Genomic DNA, 13156 nt, shown 5'->3' on the forward strand with positions numbered 1-13156 from the left:
CATTGCAGCCCCCCACAAAATATAAAGGAAAAAAATAGGACTTTAACGAATACAAACATAATTTCAAAAACCGCAAAGAAATGAAATGGTTTTGTGCAATAATATTTTGGGATAAGCCGAGTCACCACAACTAGTTGTGATGTACAGTTTGTGTGTCTTTAAGGGGTGTGGCCTAGTACGTGACATCAGGATCATGCGTGGTTAGTCGTCTGTGACAGTCTGGATATGAGTTTCACCTTACTGTCGCTCTTTTAGCTGTGTTCTCTTGGAAGTTGTCTGTTTGGCAATTTCTACCAAATAAGTGCATCGCTGAGTGTGGCTAACTTTTTTTTTTTCCCTTCACGAGAATGGCAGCATATCTGAACCTCACTCGAATCCAATTTTCTCTCGTGATATTCATACTTCCAGAGTGTGTGTGTGTGGGGGGGGGGGGGTGGGGGCATCTATAAAGATTTTCGACACTGTGTGTTTGAGATGCATGGATACATTACCAAACACATAGACAACTTCAAGTATGCTGCTAATGCTAATCTGTGCATCCAACAAAACTCTATTCAGTTCTGTACGTTTGGCTTTGACATAATAATAAAAGGGGCGACTGCCCGTGGCAGATATGGATGTTTCGGCATGATCGTCTGTCACACAGTGTAGTCGGCTGCCTGTGTAGTTCATACAATACACTGGATAGTTTAGAACAGTGCGCAGACCTCTTGGGACCCATTAGCATTAAAGCAAATGAATGCTTATTAAAAGTGGCTCTGGATGAAGTTTAAATGGTCACTGGAGTGCAGCAGAGCTGTTGTGGATTTCCAATTTTTTATTTTATTTTTTTCAGTCTCGCCACGTGACTCCATTGGGCTGCAAATTCACTGCAAGAAGCGGCACCGTTTCGCTTTATTTCCCCTGTCAACAGCAAACCGCATCACTTGATGACAACTTTAATAATCTGAGATACAATGCGAAATGAACTCAATATGAAAGCAAAAGATGAGACGTAATCATTGCTGTGGATTGGAATTAATATTTGTATACAGCTGTGCCCGCTACAAGCAAGTTCAGATATTACACAGCGAGATAGAAAAACACACAAAAGACAAGAGAGAAAGGATTGATTTGCACCAATGCGACAAATATTTCACAACTGAATTCCTCCATTATCGTCTCTCTCCGACACAACTAATCTTCTGATTACTCCACTCTGGATTGCATTATACTCGAAGTGAAGCATGGCGCATCGCTTAAATAAGTCACTTGCACTTCTCCTCTGTTTGGCTGAGTGCTCTGCAATATGCAAAAAATAAAAAATAAAAGTCCTCCGGGTAAGATTGGTTTGAGTGTGCAGTTACTACTGTCACCAGCAGGGGGGGAAAGGGGGCCATGCACAGAACACTTAAGCGTTTTTTTCCCTCTCCCCCTGTACATCTTCCCTCCTCCTATTTTCCAGCGAGGGAATGAGGAGGGAGGGATGTGACTTCGCTGGGAGGCCAGACAATTAGTGGCCGCTAAAGGAAGACAAGCTGACAAAGAGTCTCCATTTGTTGACGTCAACACAAAATGAAGGCCTCAATCAAAGTAGGGTACGCATGCATTGAATTTTTAACATCTTAACTGAGTTTTTAATTTTTTTATTATGACAACCGCAATATATTATAAGGCAAAAAAACTCACTGTTCGCTAACTTCTGTTTTTGGACCTGATTTAGGAAAGAAAGCTGGGCTAAATGATTTGTTCACTCTAACAGATTGTAAGCACTGTTGGTGGGCGTCTTGCTTTTTCTAAGATCCCAAATAGTGGCCGCTTAATTGCGTGTTCACTCGCGAACAGATTGTGTGCACTGTTGGCAACGAGTGGAAAAGTGGTGCAGACATCAATATTTAAAAGAGGGATTGGCGCTTTAGGTAGCCTTGATGGGTTTCACAATTTAAAAAATTCCAAAGCAAAATGGAAGTTTGAAGTGATGGAATTGGAAGCGTGAGTGGAAGAGTCAAATGAGCGCATTACCTAGGTACAGAAGATAAATTGAACTCTCCGGTTATGTTGTGTAAGCCAGCAAACGCATAAAAGTCCTAGTGGCAATTGGATATACCGTATTTTCCGCACTAAAAGGCGCACCTAAAAGCCTTCCATTTTCTTAAAAGCTCACAGCGTGCCTTAAAATCCGAAGCACCTTGTGTGTGGTCATTACGGTAATATGTCGACCCCAAAATGGCTCCTTGCTCGAGACATGCTTACAACGCAGCGTTCAAACTTAAAGCGATCGGGTTACGCAGTTGAACAAGGAAATAGAGCAGCGGCAAGAGAGTTCAACGTTAACGAGTCAATGTTATAACTTGCTGTTGGTTAAGTGAACTGTGTCGCTGCTTTATTACGTTTTAGTAACTTCTGATCGTTCTGTTGGTGTTTCCTTGAGCGTTGCTCCATCTAGTGGATGCATTGTAGATTGCATCTTATAATGCGGTGCGCCCAATGTATGAAAAAAAAATTACAAAATAGGCCATTCATTGAAGGTGCGCCTCATAATCCAATGTGGAAAATACGGTACAGCATCTGCTCATTGTGTTTAAAACATGGGACAGCATACATGAAAAAGCCCTCCAGGAGATGCCAAAATTAATGATCACACTCTGCTTAAATGACCCAGACGCAACTCATAGGTGAAATGGCATGACGTCAGCCGTACTTAGATCGTTTTGTGTGTGTGTGTCTACTACATCAAGACAGGACCCTAGATGCATATAACATATACATATAACAGCACCATTTTAGTCATCCGTGCGACAGTGTAACTCCAAGTCTTCAGTTTCTGCAAAAAAATATCCCAGAATGTAACGTTCAAAATGTGACAGAACACTCAGAAAGTAGGTAGGTAGCACTTTAGCCTGGGTACCAGAGAATCTGCACATTAGTATAAGTGAAAATTTATCATCTTTCAAGTAATATTGATAGATTTGAAGGATGTTTGTCCTGCTCCCCCCAAAAATATTTCCTAATCCCTGTTTTTATTCTTTTTTCCTTTCTTTCAGGCCACTGAAGATGATGACAGTTCCTCAGTTGTGGATAATAGTGTGAGCAATATGATTCAATGTGGATATCCAGTATGATCATAGTCCGAATTATGTTTGGCAAAATCGAACAAAAACCGCAAATGATCAAAAAACAAGGAGTTAATGGAGAGAGGGAAGAAGCTGTTTGAATGTCTGCTGGATTTAGTGCGCATGGATCGGTAGTGCTTGCCTGAGGGGAATAGCTGGAAAAGAAAGAAGTCATCACTTCCATATAAAGCACAAAGATATTAATCACCCTGATTTATTGCGGCCAATCACTCTCCTGCAAAATGACAAAAACTCTAGTTCTCTGTGACTTGTTTGATATTTATGACCTTGAAGTGTTTTGATGACTTTACTACTGCATTGGCATTGTGGTGAGGTGAGTGACACTTCCGTATAATCTCACTTAAAAAAAAACCCCAAAAAATCTGTGTTGTAAAAATGAAACTAAACAGAGGACAGACAATGTGTGAGTAATATATAGACAAATAAACCACCGTTCAAAAGTCTGGGGTCACTTAGAATGCGTGTGTATGTTTTTTTAATTGAAGACAAAAAAAAAAGGTTTTCTTTCAAAAGACAAGGCTGTCATGGAAACCGTGGGATATTCAAAATATGTTGTGAACGCCTTCCAGCGTGCAAGCAAATTAGAGTAGAGGTAGGTAATTGCCTCTTTTTTTTTTCAATTTTCTGTTTCTCATTTGAATATGAAATACTTCCATCCATCCACCTTCCAAACCGCTTATCCTCACAAGCGTCACGGGCGTGCTGGAGCCAATCCCAGTTGTCCTCAGGCAGTAGGCGGGGTACGCCCTGAACTGATTGCCAGCCAATCGCAAGGCACACATAGACGAACAACCATTTGCGCTCACAAACACACCTAGGGACAATTTTGAGTGTTCCATTAGCCATGGAATTTTTTGGAATGTGGGGTGAAACCAAAGTACCCGGACAAAAGCCACACAGGCACGGGGAAAACATGCAAACTCCCCACAGTAAGGCCGGAGCCGTAATTGAACCCTGGACCTCTGCAGTGTGTGCAGCCGACGTGCTAACCAATCGACCACTGTGCCGCCCATTCAGAGACTAAAAATGGACAAAATTGGTTTATGGTGGTGTCACAGCAATGGACCACTATAATGTCTTGAAGACCTTAAAAATAGTGTGTTGTGATATGTCTATTTATTATTACATCTTTCTGGTCTTTGCATGGGAATATGCAGACTTGCAATGAGTGTGTCGTTTGTACACCTCAGTTTGTGCTGAAAGAAGGGGTGGCAAGAGAGAGCGAGCGAGCGAGCGAGTAACCGAGAAAGGGGGAGGATGGTGAGGGAGTGAGTTTCGTGCAAGGGAGGGGACAGACATTCTCCAAGCAGGGGAGCACAGCCTCAGTCTGGCCAGCAAGGAGGAGAAGCAGCATCATTGCTGTCTGCCTCCCCCAGTTACTTCCATCACTACCACAATTACCACTACCAATCTGCATCCAGCTTTCGGACTATACACAACCCAGGCGAACAAAAGAGGAGGTTAGAGAGGATTTGTTTTTATTTTTTTGGCAAGGGGTGAGAAAGTGAAGCATGCAGGAAGACAGGCGTGGAGGTGCGGCTGCGGGATGCGTGCTGTCTGACGGGAGCCCAGCGACCATGATGCCGCTGCTGTGAGAGGCTCCCGTGAGCTGCGCACCCAAGCCGCCCTTTTCCCCTCCCTCTCCTCTCCCCTCCTTTCCTTTCCTTTCCTTTCCTTTCCTATCCTCTCCTCTCCTCCCCTCACCTCACCAGCATCGCCGAACGGCACTCATTTGAACGCGGGGACACGGAAACACCACCACCATCGCCACCGGCGTTTGCTGCACAGCAACTTGACACAAACAGGTATCTTTTTTTTGTGTGTGTGTGTGAGAGAGACTTCTCCATGCATGCATGTGAATGAATGGACTTCACCCCATTTCTTGTAACCACCACCATCCATCCACCCATTGTCTCTCTGTGGCCCTGTCATCGCAACCGCGACATGCTGCTTGACCGGAATGCGGTGGGATCATATAGATCGCGCTCAGTTTATTTCAAGAAAAAATGATGTACAAGCCTCGCATTCTCTCCTTTGTGGATGCAATGACAAGCGCTCCTTCTGCGCCTTAAAAAACGGGGGAGACATTGTCATGTATTTGGGGGTTTGATTTATCAGGGAAATGCACATATTTTAAACACAGGCAATATGAGCTGAAGATTGTAACCCCCCCTCCCGCCATCACTGTGGTGTGCTCCTCTCCCTCTCTTGCTCTGTCGGGTGGTACAGAAAGCAATCATGCACATGTGTGTGCATGCATGTGCGAGATGCGGCGCACACGCCCACATTCATCCACACTCCACCGTAATCCGCGATCATGTGCTCCTAGAGACATGACGTAACACACATGCATATAGAGTATCTACAATGTGTTGAACAAAAAAAACCCCACCCCCATCCGAAAATATGATGACCCCGATCTGGCAATTGGGAGAAATAGGTTAGCAAGAGAGTGGCACACATATTGAAAGGCTGTGACAAATGGAGTGTGTGAGAGTGCTCTGCTGATCAGATGCCCCTCTAGGGAAATGGAGGAAAAGGGTCCCTGGATACTTGTGATGATGGCCTCGGGCTTGCTCACGGGAGTAGGTGTGGCTGTGGTGGCTCCCCTCCTTGTTTTATTTCCTCTGGAGTTTTCTCAGAGTGGAGGGGCACTCGGCCCACAGGAATTCTTCACACACACACGCGCACACACACACACACACACACACACACACACTAATGCAAGGAACTCTTATTTTTTGGATAGTAGGTAGTATAGGCTCCACTACTATTATCAATAACAAGCAACTACGATAAACAAGGACATGACAAATAATTATCGAAAGACTTTCCGTTAAGTCAGTAATACCACCCAAAGACAGCTGTGAGAAAATGTGCAAAGTATCAAGCAGAGCTAAAGTGATCAGTGGTAGAATGCAATACCACGACAGTTGTGCAGTTGGTGCAGATCATCGTTGCACCATTTTAAAGTGAACAGTAGCAGTATTTGTAGAAAGTCTTTTAGTACGCAATTGTATAGAGCAGTGTTTTTCAAAGCTTTTTGAGCCAAGGCACACTTCTTTCATTGAAAAAATGAAGAAGTGTGCCTCGTGGCAGCTCGTGGCACACCACGAGCTGAAAATGTGAAAAAACACTTATTTTAACAATTAACGTGTGATATTGTTACTTTAACCGTTTTTAACATTGAAGAATGACGTTATAACAGCTTGAATTGGAATCAAATGAACACAAAGAAAAACGTATTTTAGAATCTTTGATATTTATTGTTTAACTGTCGTCCTGCATTCATGCGAGACAAATTCGCTGGTCTCTAGTGGTCGAAACACAAGGCAATTGGCTAGCTGTTGCTGCTCCGTAGCAGTATGGGACACCAATGTGCTGCGGCACAGGGTTTGAAAAACACTGGTATAGAGAGTCCTTGGGCGCTTTTAATTGTCTGGTGCTGTGGAATATAGATCAGTGACAATGGTTCAAGTAAGTACAGAGCTGGATCTACAATGATTATTGCGGTAATGCTGTTCCACAGGGGGGTGCACATTTGCAAAGAGCCACTATAGATTTGGGTAACTGTTTAGGGAGTTAATAGCTAGAGGGAAGAAGCTGTTTGAATGTCTGCTGGATTTAGTGCGCATGGATCGGTAGTGCTTGCCTGAGGGGAGTAGCTGGAAAAGGTGGTGGGCAGGGTGTAGGGGAGGGGGGGTGGGGGGGTCCAGGAGGAATTAAACTGGTTAAATTAACCTGTTGCGGCTTTGTGCAAATCCCATCCATTTGCATTCCGGACATATAGATGTGTAAAAAAAAAAAAAAAAATCTCAAGCTCTGGATCTCACAGTTTCCAAATCTCCAGTAACACCCGAAAAAGTCACTCGATTTGTTGCTCATCTTGTTCAAAAAAAAAAAAAGGAATTACTTTGTGTGCAAGCCCGGAGGTGGAGCGTTTGTCACACACGGACTAACAATCGGGTCGCGTCCAAATTTTCATCATCCACAAGTGGAACTCCTCTTGAAGTTTCTTATAAATGTACTTTGCGTGCATCGATACCCTGCATGAACTCCGGTGAGTCGGTTTATGCTTCTGCCATGGAGGCTGTGCACCTTTCCTGCACTGAATGTAAAGGGAAGGAGAGGAGCCACTTCCATTGGCTGGGGAGCAAGTCAGCATTGCTCACTCCCAAAATGGCGGAAACGCCGTTTCTAAATGCACACATACCTGTATAAGAAAATACCAAAAGAAAGAAAACTAATGATGGCCATGAAAATAGGGCCCAATATATACTCTTTGGAGCAGGTACTTTTTAGTAAATTTTAGATGGTGTGAGTGTTTTCTTTTATCAAGGCGGACATTTAATTACATGCTTGAATATTGGGAATATTAACAATTAATCCATTGTGTTGTTAATATTTAGGAAAATATTCAGAGAGGCTGGAAGAATCTTTCTCAAAAATAGGAGTCCATTGTTCATGCCAGTGTTCCCGTGCAATTTGCGGAATAATCAAGGCTGTAAGTTGCTCATGTGTAATGGAGCTCAGCGTCACCAACTTCCAATTTGAAATTTTATAGTTGGGTCTCTAAAGTGCCTGCCCACCCATCCAATGTGAAATTAAACAACTGAGTAAATATTTTGTTATCTGCCTGTGTATGAAAATGTGAGACAAAACCCAACATTATAACTACCCCCCACCCAGAGTTTCTCCATGATTGGGCAGCGACCCCCCTCGATCTGCTGTCATCAAGCGACGGACGATCGTCATTAAAATAGCCAGTGGTGGCTTTTCACATGTTGTTGATCTGCACTCTGGATTTGAAGGTGTGAACATAACTCCGATCACACCAGAAAAAGTGTCAGAAAAGTCACTAAATATAGCACCGACGTTGGCAAAACTGAGGAGCTAATGAGTATACTTGGGTCGATGTTCAACTCTCAAGTTGGTCTCCTTTTAAAATCAAATTATTTGAGAGTCATGAACAGCAGGCGGTACGTCCACCTCACAGTGCAGATTCGATTACAGGCCACAGCCTTCCTGTGTGGAGGTCGCATGTTGTCCCCCGTGCCTGAGTGGGTTTTCTCCGGGTACTCCGGTTTCCTTCCACATTCCAGAAACATGCACGTTAGGTTAATTGATCACTCTAAATTGTGAGTGTGACTGGTTGTGTGTCCCACAATTGTCTGGCAACCAGTTCAGGATGTACCCCGTCTGCTGCCCAAAGACGGCTGGGATAGGCTCCAGCATGCTTGCGATCCTTGTGAGGATAAAGCGGTTCAGATAATGGACGGATGGATGAATCAACGGTACCTCAGTTCGTTGCAGCCATGTAGCGCATGACAATTTGCCTCAGTCGCTATTCAATCAATTCCACACACAGACAGCATTCTTAACCATCAATAAATCCATGCAGTTATTATTATGCCTGTCCCTATTGCTTTCAATGGCCCGCAATGATATGGCGGACAATGCGCCATCTCCAGACTAAATGACAAACGTCTGCTTCTTAACCTCCCAATATTGAACCGGCAGTGATTTATATCCACTCGGATGCACCATTAGAAGCTCTCATAAGCCACTCATGTTATGCTACTGAGAGAATGACCAAGAGGGCAATCAGCTGAGCTGTAGGCACTGTAAGATAATTTCACATGTCCTAGGTATTATGGCTGGGAATGAATAATCTTTGCATTTGCAGCTGGTCCGCTGGATGTGGCGGTCAAACTGATAAAATGCAAATGGGGCGCAAAAGGTGATACAGTCATCCGTCATCCCTTCCGCCTAATTCCTGCATCATTACACCCTTACGGGACAATTCAGGCGATACCTCGCGGATATTATCGAATCATTTGTGTGGCAACGCGAGCTCGGGTAGGAGGCTGAATGCTTCATTTGTCAAGTCCTAACATGCACGTGTCAAGATGTTGGCTCGGTGGAGCCTTGCGAGGCGGCGCACTAATTGTTAATAAGCACTCATTTAAGACGACTGCTCTTTTACTGTGATTTGTTCAGACAGCAAGCGGACATGGAAAGTGCTTTATGTTCCAGAACTGAGACATGTGGTACTGTATTTCACTCACAAAGTGGCCTTGGGTGTGTTTGTTGACGCAACTGTAGATGAGGGGAGGTGTAGAAGGCATGGCTATTACATCGTGTTCATTAGTGTGGCAAGTGACCTGAGGCCTAACCTGGATGACCATTCACATTCACATTTACATTTACAGTATGGACAAGACTTGGCTGATTGGATCAGCAGATATTTTGCATTTTATGCAAAATCGGTGCTGGGTTGTAAATCTCATAATTTTCTGATCGATCAATGATGCAGAATTTTCAAAATACGACACACGTTGTTTCAAAAGATTGGATAGATAGGTCCACCCCGCGTGCCTTTTATCCGCAGATAATGCTGATCACACTTTTAGCCAATGCTACTGAGTGCATCCAACAGTACTGCAGCTCTGCGTAGCTTTTGGCTTTAAATGATTTCTGTGTACTCTGGCCAAAAGGAACGTGGCGGCAAGCCAAACTTGTTGTGGGGGCGGTATTATTCTAATTAGTCTGACTGATATCACAGGACTAAACGGCTCTCCAACAGACATTTTTTCTGCCATATGCAGCGAACAAAAGATTTTACTTTGTTGTGTAATTTCACACATGGTGGAAGGCAAGAAGCCCAACAACAAAGGAGTTCACATTTTCATCCTGTGGGTTTCTCTTCCCTTGCTAAAAAAGTATCCCATGTGGGATGAGAACTGAAACTCCAAACTAAGAGTTTTCGACTTCAATGGAGGACAGGTGAAGAAGAGTTGACAGGTGCCAGTCAGTCATAGCATGGCAACTCACGGCTGCATCACCAATGTTCCACATGATTGGAGTACTTTTACTTTGAGGTAATAGTAAGACCATGACAACTGAATTAGCCGGCAAAAATCGCTATTGTCTGAAAACACTTTGTCTCATAGACCACAATTTAATGGGAGAGATTTTGCTAAATTCTCATTAATGGTTCTTGAGAGGAAAATGGTGTCCTGTTATGGACATCTTAAATTAAAGTGCAAAATCTTATTAATCTTATTAATAATTATCTAAAAAGAAAAAACAGTTGGCCGTTCATTATTAAGTGGGAATGTTTTGGGTTTTTTTGTCGTCTGTATTTTTAACCAAGCAAAAAAACAATGTATTTGATCTTTTTATCCGAAAACCCGATTCTTTGATAGAACCTTCAGTAGTGACAATGAGCGTGATCTTCTGACACACCTCACATGTATGTTGAGTTGGACAGCTGGACTTGCTGATTTAGGTCACATACGTCGCCGTGTTTTAAAAGCACCCATCCATTAGCAGCGTGGCTTATCCCCGGTAGGGTAGCAGAGGGACTGGAGTTGTTCCCAGGAGACATCGGAAAGAGGGGGATTGTTCATAGCTGAACATGTGATATATTGATTTTTTTTTTTTAACAATCTTCCGTTCATGACTGAATCCACTGACGACAGCAAACTATTCACTTTGTTAACCTTAACTCACCTCATTTCACTCATTACATCCCCCCCATCTTACATTGGCTCCCATATCCTCCTTTTGCTGCTCACTGCATTGTATTATTCAAGTGTGCGGATCATATTCAATTATTTCACTCATTTCTCTGCGCAAGCCACAATACAGGAAACCACTGGACAGGAAAGCGCTGATTTTAGATTGTCAGATTAGACAGTTTTCCCTTTCCAATTAAGTGGCTCATCTCAAGAATGTATCATGATAGTTTCCTGATTATATTCTCAAAATGATTCCGGATCATCAGTCATTTATTCATCACATCTTTTATAACAGGCTTTATCGGGCATGTCTATGGTAAATTCACTTTTAAAAGCTTGTACAAAAATAGTTTGGTCTCTGGAGTGCCTGCACAACCATCAAGAGTAAAACTAAACAAAGAGCTAAATCCTTCGTTATCCATGTCTGAAAATGTGTAAGTGAGCAAGACTGTTTAACGAAATGCCATTTGTTGTGTTTCGACCAGTAGAAATTAAAAATGAAATCATATTCAAAAAGTGCAGTTCACTACCTGTGAATTCCTTCGCCAATTTTTGAGGTGATCTTATCCTTTGGTAGTTCGTGCTTTGTTGAAAATTAGCTCATTTGCTGTTTTTGGCCTTTTTGTTGAATGGCTCACAAGTATATGCATAATGGCAACATCCACGCAAGCATCCTTGCCTTTCTGGTGCATTTTTTTGACAGTAAAACAAATCTTCTGAAAGCCATATATTTTGAAGAGCAATGTTGTAAGATGAGTTTCAAATGATCAAATATTTTGGAATCATAGTTTTGGGGTATATATTTAAGTCATGCGCCTATGCACTTTATACTTGCAGTGAGCTGTTACCCCCATGGGTGCTTTTTCAAGTCCGAGAAAACAGCCCTCGTGTAAAGTATAATAAAAGTCTTCATCTTTGATATTTTGACGAAACCATGTTGCATTATTTAAACACATGGGAGTTGTTTTAAAATGTGTGTGTGTGGGGGGAGGGGGACTGGGGGGCAGGGATATTATACTACAGTAGTTTGTATTTATTCATTTCAAGCCGCGGGGGGTTGAAGAGCCCATATTAAAGTATAATGTGATTCTCTGCATCACTCCCCTTAACGTCAATCCACCAGCCAGGGATTTAAACACAGAATTAACAGTATTGACTTAGTTTTTAGGCACCTTGGAGAGGGGAACAATGCCATTGAAGCTCAATCATATTTTGAGCGAGTAAATGTGTTTTGATTCACAGCTCTTGTATTTTATTTATTTTTTTAACGAAACAAGAGCGTGTGAAACAGACGGTTGGCGGTATTTGTGTCTAAACAGGAAATACAACTGAGGGAGGTGTCAACAACACTCACAGACAAGGGGTTGTTTGGAGGATAATTGGCAATCAACCTGTGCCGCCCTTCGGAAATGAAAATGTGTTTGCCTTTTTGGTACTCCGTGAGCTGGTCAGGTGATTAGTGTTTCAGATGGTTTTATTATTGGATTACGATGAACGAGATAGCAAGGCACAACAGTAAAGTTACAGCTGGGCAGTTAAACAGTTAGCCAAAACTGGCAATAAAGCTGTGTAAGGCTGATGGGGAAATGCAGAGTAGTGTGGTAATTCGTTCATGGAGGCTTGCTGCGGGGCATGACGTTTATAAATATCTCCACCCGAGATGCACAACAATTACTCAATTCTGTGCCAACGACCCAAAACATAGGCCATATAATATGAATCATATAAAACAGAAAGTCAGAGCCGTGGCAGTAAATTATAACTAGATTTATTATAACTGCCTCAAAATTGTGAGCCTAATTTTGTTTTCCCAATCAAACAGCCCAGAGGAAATACTTTGCAAAAGTAGTCAAAACCCCCGCCGTCAAAAACTCCAAGATGTTTCTGTTGAAGCTCATTGATACAAAAATGTTAGTGTGGAAGTTGGAGAGCTAAAGAGTTCTCTTTCTCCAGGCCTCTCTGAATTAATACAATGATAATGAAGTAAAACAAAAACTCAGACGCCGTGATCCAATAAAAAGAAAAAACAATGTATGGGAGACGTCAATCAAGTGCTATCTGTGCCCACACTGTCTCCAGAGGAGGTCAGTCAGTAGACGTTGTGTAGGCGGGCTAGAACAACAGGGCTAGTCATGTTTAGAACTGAAAAAGCTGTCCCAGAGGAATGATGTTAATGGGTTAACTTGACATGGGCCAACTCGAAAGGTGGCCCGCACAACCCTTAGCAGCATGCTGACGAACCGAATCCGACAGCATTATTCCATCACTTCTTGGTCTGTGTGGCAATGTCGGGGCATATCAAATCTTTATTTTCATGCAAGATGTATAAAAGTTGAGTTTCTTTTTGGGTCCAAATGGGTTTTTGTTAATCAACATACACACCACCCATATAGATTACCAATATTCTTCAGCCATACATTTTCTTTGCCGTTTGTTTTAATTCGGGTTGCAAATGAGCTGGAGCTTACCCAAGCTGATTTAGGAACACCCCGGATTTGGAATGAACACGCTATTTTCTTC

The 13156-nt window shown here is 42.7% G+C and overlaps 1 protein-coding gene across 1 annotated transcript in view; it reads left to right on the forward strand.

Moving 5' to 3' along the window:
- The first annotated feature begins 4706 nt into the window (after nt 1-4706).
- The window catches only part of unc13c (unc-13 homolog C (C. elegans)), a 110819-nt gene continuing 102369 nt past the window's right edge, over nt 4707-13156 (forward strand). The window contains exon 1 of the mRNA XM_086107360.1: nt 4707-4918. The gene's annotated coding sequence lies outside the window, so the exon portion shown is untranslated. The remainder of the gene's footprint in view (nt 4919-13156) is intronic.

The sequence above is a fragment of the Hippocampus guttulatus genome, chromosome 3 (genome assembly GCF_054856545.1).
Source record: "Hippocampus guttulatus isolate MCC_2025c chromosome 3, RoL_Hgut_1.0, whole genome shotgun sequence".
NCBI classification, from domain to species: Eukaryota; Metazoa; Chordata; class Actinopteri; order Syngnathiformes; family Syngnathidae; genus Hippocampus; species Hippocampus guttulatus.